Source organism: Staurois parvus, unplaced genomic scaffold (assembly GCF_062004578.1).
Source record: "Staurois parvus isolate SC_StPar_1 unplaced genomic scaffold, SC_StPar_1.0 ptg002970l, whole genome shotgun sequence".
Classification (NCBI taxonomy): domain Eukaryota; kingdom Metazoa; phylum Chordata; class Amphibia; order Anura; family Ranidae; genus Staurois; species Staurois parvus.
Window position 1 is genome coordinate 22,318 of NW_028320766.1, and position 10,424 is coordinate 32,741.

The window sequence follows — 10,424 nt, forward strand, 5'->3', positions numbered from 1 at the left end:
GTCAGTGGGAAGAATGTCCTTTACATTGGGGGTCAGTGGGAAGAATGTCCTTTACATTTGGGGTCAGTGGGAAGAATGTCCCTTACATTGGTGGTCAGTGGGAAGAATGTCCCTTACATTGGGGGTCGGTGGGAAGAATGTCCCTTACATTGGGGGTCAGTGGGAAGAATGTCCCTTACATTGGGGGTCAGTGGGAAGAATGTCCCTTACATTGGTGGTCAGTGGGAAGAATATCCCTTACATTGGGGGTCAGTGGGGAGAATGTCCCTTACATTGCGGGTCAGTGGGAAGAATGTCCCTTACATTGCAGGTCAGTGGGAAGAATGTCCCTTACATTGCGGGTCGGTGGGAAGAATGTCCCTTACATTGCGGGTCGGTGGGAAGAATGTTCCTTACATTGGGGGTCGGTGGGAAGAATGTCCTTTACATTGGGGGTCGATGGGAAGAATGTCCCTTACATTGGGGGTCAGTGGGAAGAATGTCCCTTACATTGGGGGTCAGTGGGAGGAATGTCCCTTACATTGGGGGTCAGTGGGAGGAATGTCCCTTACATTGGTGGTCAGTGGGAAGAATGTCCCTTACATTGGGGGTCAGTGGGAGGAATGTCCCTTACATTGGGGGTCAGTGGGCAGAATGTCTCTTACATTGGTGGTCAGTGGGAAGAATGTCCCTTACATTGGGGGTCAGTGGAAAGAATGTTCCTTACATTGGGGGTCAGTGGGAAGAATGTCCCTTACATTGGGGGTCGGTGGGAAAAATGTCCCTGACATTGGAGGGTCTGTGAGAAGAATGTCCCTTACATTGGGGGTCAGTGAGAAGAATGTCCCTTACACTGGTGGTCAGTGAGAAGAATGTCCCTTACATTGGTGGTCAATGGGAAGAATGTCCCTTACATTGGGGGTCAGTGAGAAGAATGTCCCTTACATTGGGGGTCAGTGGGAAGAATGTCCCTTACATTGGGGATCAGTGGGAAGAATGCACCTTACATTGGGGATCAGTGGGAAGAATGCACCTTACATTGGGGGTCAGTGGGAAGAATGTCCCTTACATTGGGGGTCAGTGGGAAGAATGTCCCTTACATTGGTGGTCAGTGGGAAGAATGTCCCTTACATTGGGGGTCAGTGGGAAGAATGTCCCTTACATTGCGGGTCAGTGGGAAGAATGTCCCTTACATTGCGGGTCAGTGGGAAGAATGTCCCTTACATTGGGGGTCAGTGGAAAGAATGTTCCTTACATTGGGGGTCAGTGGGAAGAATGTCCCTGACATTGGAGGGTCAGTGAGAAGAATGTCCCTTACATTGGGGGTCAGTGGGAAGAATGTCCCTTACATTGGGGGTCAGTGGGAAGAATGTCCCTTACATTGGGGGTCAGTGGGAAAAATGTCCCTTACATTGGGGGTCAGTGGGAAGAATGTCCCTTACATTGGTGGTCAGTGAGAAGAATGTCCCTTACATTGGTGGTCAATGGGAAGAATGTCCCTTACATTGGGGGTCAGTGAGAAGAATGTCCCTTACATTGGGGGTCAGTGGGAAGAATGTCCCTTACATTGGGGGGGGGGGTCAGTGGGAAGAATGTCTCTTACATTGGGGGGTCAGTGGGAAGAATGTCCCTTACATTGGGGGTCACTGGGAAGAATACATTGGGGGTCAGTGGGAAGAATGCACCTTACATTGGGGATCATTGGGGGGGGGGTCAGTGGGAAGAATGTCTCTTACATTGGGGGGTCAGTGGGAAGAATGTCCCTTACATTGGGGGTCACTGGGAAGAATACATTGGGGGTCAGTGGGAAGAATGTCCCTTACATTGGGGGTCAGTGGGAAGAATGTCCCTTACATTGGGGGTCAGTGGGAAGAATGTCCCTTACATTGGGGGTCAGTGGGAAGAATGTCCCTTACATTGGGGGTCAGTGGGAAGAATGTCCCTTACATTGGGGGTCAGTGGGAAGAATGTCCCTTACATTGGAGATCAGTGGGAAGAATGTCCCTTACATTGGGGGTCAGTGGGAAGAATACATTGGGGGTCAGTGGGAAGAATGTCCCTTCTTCACAAATAAATATAAATCTACAATCCATATTGCGGCGGTGTCGTCAGAGATGGTGTTGCAATGCTAATCATGGATCATGCACGGTTCACAGTTGACGCGTTTTGAGATCAACAAAAATCTCTTCTTCAGAATTGCCCAAGAAGGCATGACGTATGATTCCATGTGAGGTGAAACCGGCAGGAAATATTAAAATCAATTGTTTTGTGAACACAGCCACGGATTTCTCATATATCTCAGGCAAAAATGATGAAACAAAAATTAATAAAGAAAAACTGAGACCAGTGGATGATAAAAGCCGCCCAAACGCCTCCTGAAGGCGCCCCTCCCAAATGCACCGTCAACAAGATTACCTGCTGGTTGGTTCTGATAGGGCGGTGTATGGGTGAGAAGCGATGATCAGGGGTGTGTTTACCGCGAGGCAAACAAGGCGTTTGTCTAGGGCAGCATTTTTTGGGGGGGGGACGGCGCTGCCCACTGGCAGAACTGTGGTAAATTCCGGAGCCCCAGCCGCTTGCTAGGGATTCGGATTTTTAAAATCCTTGTCCCCTCGACAGGCAAACTAAAACTTCCACCCGGTAGGAGAGAGGACCCAGCATGGACGGTTTAGTTTGTCTGCTGTTTAGTAAGCTGCTGGGAGAGCAGTAGATCCCACCGAGGCACAGCGGGACGATGAGCTGACCCCACTATCAGAATGGATCCGAGGAGGATGGAGCGGTGGGCTGATCCCTGGTGCATGCAGGGAAGGGTCCCGCTGTCAGGTAAGCTCCGGAATGGCGGCGTGGAGGAGGAGGTTCCCCGCTCTATGCTGCCGCTGCCACCTGTAATCCTGGTAGAGATCTTCTTCTGACTGCCTGATACACGGCTGATCATCCTCGCTCCATATAGAGGAGCCGCAGGACTGGTGAGACCTGGGGGGACTGGTACACCTAAGGTGTGTGTGATGGGAGAGGGGAGTATTTGGGGGGTGATGAGAATGGAGGGATCTGAGGGTGTGATTAGAGAGGGGATTGTGGTCGGGTTGTCGGTATGTGGGGGGGATGTGATCAGGTTGGCGGTGTGCGTGTGGGGGGGTCAGGTTGGTGGTATGTGTGTGTGTGTAGGGGGGTGATCAGGTTGGTATAACTTGGGTGTGTGATCAGGTTGGCGGTATGTGGGGGTGCAATCAGGTTGGCGGTATTTGTGGGGGTGCAATTAGGTTGGCGGTATTTGTGGGGGTGCAATTAGGTTGGCGGTATGTCGGGGTGCAATCAGGTTGGCGGAATGTGGGCGGGGTTGATCAGTTTGGCAGTATAATGGGGGGATGCGATCAGGGATGTGGGGGTGTGTGATCAGGTTGGTGGTATGTGGGGGCGGGGGTGATCAGGCTGGTGGTATGTGGGGGGGTGATCAGGTTGGTGGTATGTTGGGGTGCAATCAGGTTGGCGGTATGTGGGCTGGGGTGATCAGGTTGGCAGTATAATGGGGGGATGCAATCAGGTTTGTGCTGGGGTGTGATCAGATGGGTGGTATGTGGGGGGGGGGTGATCAGGTTGGTGGTATGTGGGGGGGGGGGTGATCAGGTTGGTGGTATGTGGGGGGGGTGATCGGGTTGGTGGTATGTGGGGGGGGTGATCGGGTTGGTGGTATGTTGGGGGGGGTGATCGGGTTGGTGGTATGTGGGCGGGAGTGATCAGGTTGGCAGTATAATGGGGGGATGCAATCAGGTTTATGCGGGTCTGTGATCAGGTTGGTGGTATGTGGGGGGGGTGATCAGATTGGTGGTATGTGGGGGGGCATCAGAGTGGTGGTATGTGGGGGGGGTGATCGGGTTTGTGGTATGTGGGGGGGTGATCAGGTTGGTGGTATGTGGGGGGGGGGGTGATCAGGTTGGTGGTATGTGGGGGGGGTGATCAGGTTGGCGGTATGTGGGGGGGGTGATCGGGTTGGTAGTATGTGGGGGGGGTGATCGGGTTGGTGGTATGTGGGGGGGGTGATCAGGTTGGCGGTATGTGGGGGGGGTGATCGGGTTGGTGGTATGTGGGCGGGAGTGATCAGGTTGGCAGTATAATGGGGGGATGCAATCAGGTTTGTGCGGGGCTGTGATCAGATGGGTGGTATGTGGGGGGGGGGTGATCAGGTTGGTGGTATGTGGGGGGGGATGATCAGATTGGTGGTATGTTGGGGGGGTGATCAGGTTGGTGGTATGTGGGGGGGTGATCGGGTTGGTGGTATGTGGGGGGGGTGATCGGGTTGGTGGTATGTTGGGGGGGGTGATCGGGTTGGTGGTATGTGGGCGGGAGTGATCAGGTTGGCAGTATAATGGGGGGATGCAATCAGGTTTGTGCGGGGCTGTGATCAGGTTGGTAGGATGTGGGGGGGGGGGTGATCGGGTTTGTGGTATGTGGGGGGGCATCAGGGTGGTGGTATGTGGGGGGGGTGATCGGGTTTGTGGTATGTGGGGGGGTGATCAGGTTGGTGGTATGTGGGGGGGGTGATCAGGTTGGTGGTATGTGGGGGGGAGTGATCAGGTTGGCGGTATGTGGGGGGGGGGTGATCAGGTTGGTAGTATGTGGGGGGGAGTGATCAGGTTGGCGGTATGTGGGGGGGGGGTGATCAGGTTGGTAGTATGTGGGGGGGGGGGTGATCGGGTTGGTGGTATGTGGGGGGGGTGATCAGGTTGGCGGTATGTGGGGGGGGTGATCGGGTTGGCGGTATGTGGGCGGGAGTGATCAGGTTGGCAGTATAATGGGGGGGATGCAATCAGGTTTGTGCGGGGCTGTGATCAGGTTGGTGGTATGTGGGGGGGGTGATCAGGTTGGTGGTATGTGGGGGGGGGGGTGATCAGATTGGTGGTATGTGGGGGGGTGATCGGGTTGGTGGTATGTGGGGAGGGTGATCGGGTTGGTGGTATGTGGGGGGGGTGATCGGGTTGGTTGTATGTTGGGGGGGGGGTGATCGGGTTGGTGGTATGTGGGCGGGAGTGATCAGGTTGGCAGTATAATGGGGGGATGCAATCAGGTTTGTGCGGGGCTGTGATCAGGTGGTGATATGTGGGGGGGGGTGATCAGGTTGGTGGTATGTGGGGGGGGTGAACAGATTGGTGGTATGTGGGGGGGCATCAGGGTGGTGGTATGTGGGGGGGTGATCGGGTTTGTGGTATGTGGGGGGGTGATCAGGTTGGTGGTATGTGGGGGGGGTGATCAGGTTGGTGGTATGTGGGGGGGGTGATCAGGTTGGCGGTATGTGGGGGGGGGTGATCGGGTTGGTAGTATGTGGGGGGGGTGATCGGGTTGGTGGTATGTGGGGGGGGTGATCAGGTTGGCGGTATGTGGGGGGTGATCAGATTGGTGGTATGTGGGGGGGGGTGATCAGGTTGGTGGTATGTGGTGGGGGTGATCAGGTTGGTGGTATGTGGGGGGGGTGATCAGGTTGGTGGTATGTGGGGGGGAGTGATCAGGTTGGCAGTATAATGGGGGGATGCAATCAGGTTTGTGCGGGGCTGTGATCAGATTGGTGGTATGTGGGGGGGGGGGGTGATCAGGTTGGTGGTATGTGGGGGGGGTGATCAGATTGGTGGTATGTGGGGGGGGTGATCAGGTTGGTGGTATGTGGGGGGGGTGATCAGGTTGGTGGTATGTGGGGGGGGGGTGATCGGGTTGGTGGTATGTTGGGGGGGGTGATCGGGTTGGTGGTATGTGGCCGGGATTGATCAGGTTGGTGGTATGTGGGGGGGGGGGGTGATCGGGTTGGTAGTATGTGGGGGGGGTGATCGGGTTGGTAGTATGTGGGGGGGGTGATCGGGTTGGTGGTATGTGGGGGGGTGATCAGGTTTGGCGGTATGTGGGGGGGGGTGATCGGGTTGGTGGTATGTGGGGGCTGATCAGGTTGGTGGTATGTGGGGGGGAGTGATCGGGTTTGTGCTATGTGGGGGGGGGTGATCAGGTTGGTGGTATGTGGGGGGGGTGATCGGGTTGATGGTATGTGGGGGGGCGATGATCAGGTTGGTGGTATGTGGGGGGGGGTGATCGGGTTGGTGGTATGTGGGGGGGAGTGATCGGGTTGGTGGTATGTGGGGGGCGATGATCAGGTTGGTGGTATGTGGGGGGGGTGATCAGGTTGGTGCTATGTGGGGGGGGTGATCGGGTTGGTGGTATGTGGGGGGGGGTGATCGGGTTGGTGGTATGTGGGGGGGAGTGATCGGGTTGGTGGTATGTGGGGGGGCGATGATCAGGTTGGTGGTATATGGGGGGGGTGATCAGGTTGGCGGTATGTGGGGGTGTGATCAGAAGGGCATGCATCGGGGTATATGTATGGGGTGGATTCCTTTGGGGTAGGTTGGATAATCTATAGGGCGTGTATATCGGGATGGAGAGTATCTAGGATGGATGCCAGCATAAGGCTGCTTAAGTTTTTGCAGGGAGGGTTGCTTTTTTCTTTTTAATTTGGGGGGGGGCGCCCGATGTTTATGTTGCCTAGGGCAGCACAAAAACAACATACACCACTGGCGATGACCACAAGGAATTTGCGTGAGAAAGTGTTGATGACCAGGTCTATCCCAAGAAGCTGCTTGATGGCTGTGAGCCCAATTTGTTTTTAATATTTCCTGGCGGTTTGTACCTCACATGGAATCATACGTCATGCCTTCTTGAGCACTTCTGAAGAAGAGATTTTTGTTGATCTCGAAACGCGTCAAGTGTGAACCGTGCGTGATCCATGATTAGCATTGCAATACCATCTCTGATGACTCCGCCGCAATATGGATTGTAGCTTTATATTTATTTTTGAAGATTTTAAAAATAAAATTTCATACTGTTTTTATAAAAAATCTCTTGAATTGTTGAAATTTATCATGCAAGTAAATTGTGTCGTTAAAGTCCCACCAAAAGAGAGGACTTTTCCTCCCTTGTATCAGAGCTTCAATAAGGACATATGGTGGGCACTGAGCAGGTCCGGCCTACACCCCGGTAGCTGATTGACTCTGCAATCCAAAGGCTGTAAGATAAGTCCATCACTCAGTGTGATTTAGTGAGGACTAAGAGTCCGGTGATTATCTGCTCCTGTCCTAATTAATCTTGCTAGCTTTGGAATGTACGCAACACTTGAAGAGACTCACACTGACACACATACGTTCAGTCTATGAACACGTCTAGTTTATTATAATGAGAAAGTGAGCTTATATATGCAATATGATCAGGGGCGGACTGACAACTCATGGGGCCCCCAGGCAATAGGGGATCATGAGGCCCCTGTGTCCTTGCCCATGAAAAAGGTACCAGGGGCATCTCATGGGGCCCCCTACTGACCCCGGGCCCTCGGGCAGCGCCCGGGTTTCCAAATGGTCAGTCCGCCCTGACTATGATGCAAACATCACGTGAGAGCAGCATAAGCATTATATTAGCCTTTGATTGGTCACTTTACACGAAAACAATCTCCTTTTCAGAATATAGGCGTGATCCTCTTCTACTTCTTATCTCTGAAAAGAAATATTCCTTTGTTCTCAAGTCCACTTGATGGGAGGGGTTGCTGAGCAGACATTTCTTGAGCAAGGATTTCTTAAAGTACCACAAAGCCCAGCAGGCAAAAAATATACACACAACACATATACAGGCAGGTCCATAAATATTGGGACATGGACACAATTCTAACATTTTTGGCTCTATACACCACAATGGATTTGAAATGAAACGAACAAGATGTGCTTTAAACTGCAGACTGTCAGCTTTAATTTGAGGGTATTTACATCCAAATCAGGTGAACGGTGTAGGAATGACAACAGTTTGCATATGTGCCTCCCACATGTTAAGGGACCAAAAGTAATGGGACAATTGGCTTCTCAGCTGTTCCATGGCCAGGTGTGTGTTATTCCCTCATTATCCCAATTACAATGAGCAGATAAAAGGTCCAGAGTTCATTTCAAGCGTGCTATTTGCATTTGGAATCTGTTGCTGTCAACTCTCAAGATGAGATCCAAAGAGCTGTCACTATCAGTGAAGCCATCATTAGGCTGAAAAACAAAACAAACCCATCAGAGAGATAGCAAAATCATTAGGCGTGGCCAAAACAACTGTTTGGAACATTCTTAAAAAGAAGGAACGCACCGGTGAGCTCAGCAACACCAAAAGACCCGGAAGACCATGGAAAACAACTGTGGTGGAAGACCGAAGAATTCTTTCCCTGGTGAAGAAAACACCCTTCACAACAGTTGGCCAGATCAAGAACACCCTCCAGGAGGTAGGTGTATGTGTGTCAAAGTCACCAATCAAGAGAAGACTTCACCAGAGTGAATACAGAGGGTTCACCACAAGATGTAAACCATTGGTGAGCCTCAAAAACAGGAAGGCCAGATTAGAGTTGCCAAACGACATGTAAAAAAGCCTTCACAGTTCTGGAACAACATCCTATGGACAGATGAGACCGACATCAACTTGTACCAGAGTGATGGGAAGAGAAGAGTATGGAGAAGGAACTGCTCATGATCCTCAGCATACCACCTCATCAGTGATCATGGTGGTGGTAGTGTCATGGCGTGGGCATGTATGGCTGCCAATGGAACTGCTTCTCTTGTATTTATTGATGATGTGACTGCTGACAGAAGCAGCCGGATGAATTGTGAAGTGTTTCGGGAATATTATCGGCTCATATTCAGCCAAATGCTTCACAACTCATTGGACGCTTCACAGTGCAGATGGACAATGACCCAAAGCAGACTGCAAAAGACACCAAAGAAGTGGAATGTTCTGCAATGGCCAATCACCTGACCTGAATCCGATTGAGCATTTCACTTGCTGAAGACAAAAACTGAAGGGAAAATGCCCCAAGAACAAGCAGGAACTGAAGACAGTTGCAGTAGAGGCCTGGCAGAGCATCACCAGGGATGACACCCAGCGTCTGGTGATGTCTATGCGTTCCACACTTCAGGCTGTCATTGACTGCAAAGGATTTGCAACCAAGTATTAAAAAGTGAAAGTTTGATTTATGATTATTATTCTGTCCCATTACTTTTGTCCCTTAACAAGTGGGATGCACATATGCAAACTGTTGTCATTCCTACACCGTTCACCTGATTTGGATGTAAATACCCTCAAATTAAAGCTGACAGTCTGCAGTTAAAGCACATCTTGTTCATTTAATTTCAAATCCATTGTGGTGGTGTATAGAGCCAAAAATGTTAGAATTGTGTTGATGTCCCAATATTTATGGACCTGACTGTATATATATTCATACAAAACATTAGAAATATAAAAAAAGTATAAAAGTAGATATGTATAAAATGTATAGAAATGTGTATATATTCAACAGGAAACCAAATAGGCATTTTACCATATCCATCAGTGATGGACTTATCCGGGACCGCATGATATCCTGCCACCACAGATGTCCTGAGATCCACCTGGTGAGATTCTTCCTATTATCTGTTGCACTGAGTGATGGACTTATCTTACGGCCTTTGGATTGCAGAGTCAATCAGCTACCGGGGTGTAGGCTGGACCTGCTCAGTGCCCACCATATGTCCTTACTGAAGCTCTGATAACAGTCTTGTGAACACAGGGGGTGTGGGGGAGGGGTTTATTGCTGGGGTGGAGCTGTGCCTTCTGGAGGGGTTTTCTTTGGGTGGTGGGGGCCAGTTTTTGGGTGGGAACATATGGGTGGGGCGTTGTCATTTTTTACGTCCAATAAATATATCCTGTTCATTAGCCATTGAGGTGCTGTATCCTTTCTTTCTTGTGGATTTTTTGTAAGAAGAGTTCACTAGCCATCTTTCAGAGAGTTGTAATGACCTGCTGGAGGAGATGGAAGTGTAGGGAACTGTTATTTTATACACTAGTTGTGGTTTGTTTACATCCATATACAGCCACTACCATAGAGGTCCCATTACAGACAAGGCCCTAGGTGTGCTTCCTGCCCCTACAAGGAGGTCAAGAAACCCCAGGGATGTTATATAGTTTGTTTTCCAGGAAGTATCAGGCAGAGGGTGCCAGCCTGCCATGTGCTGTGTATCTGGGGAGAACTGTATGGGGGATTCTGTGAGTATTGATCCAGATTAACAAGGCTGCTATCTATCTAGTTGTTACTGAAGCAGATTAGGTCTGCCTCTGTTATATTTCAACTTCTGTATTGGAACCCTAATATCTCTGTAAGAGAGAGATTTGTGGTTCATTATCATCATTCTATTTACACTGCAGAATCCTTATAGTTGTCTATATATATATATATATATATATAGATCCGTGTTTTCACCTGCATAAGACTGTTAGGTGAACTTTCTGTTAATTGCAGTGTATCTTTGCAGCCCTCTTTGCTTGAAGAGCCTTATGGGTCTGGATCTCCCTTTAGCTAGGATTAGCATAGGGAGCGTTGGATAGATTAGGCTAGAGGTAGGTTAGGCATCCGACGGCCACTT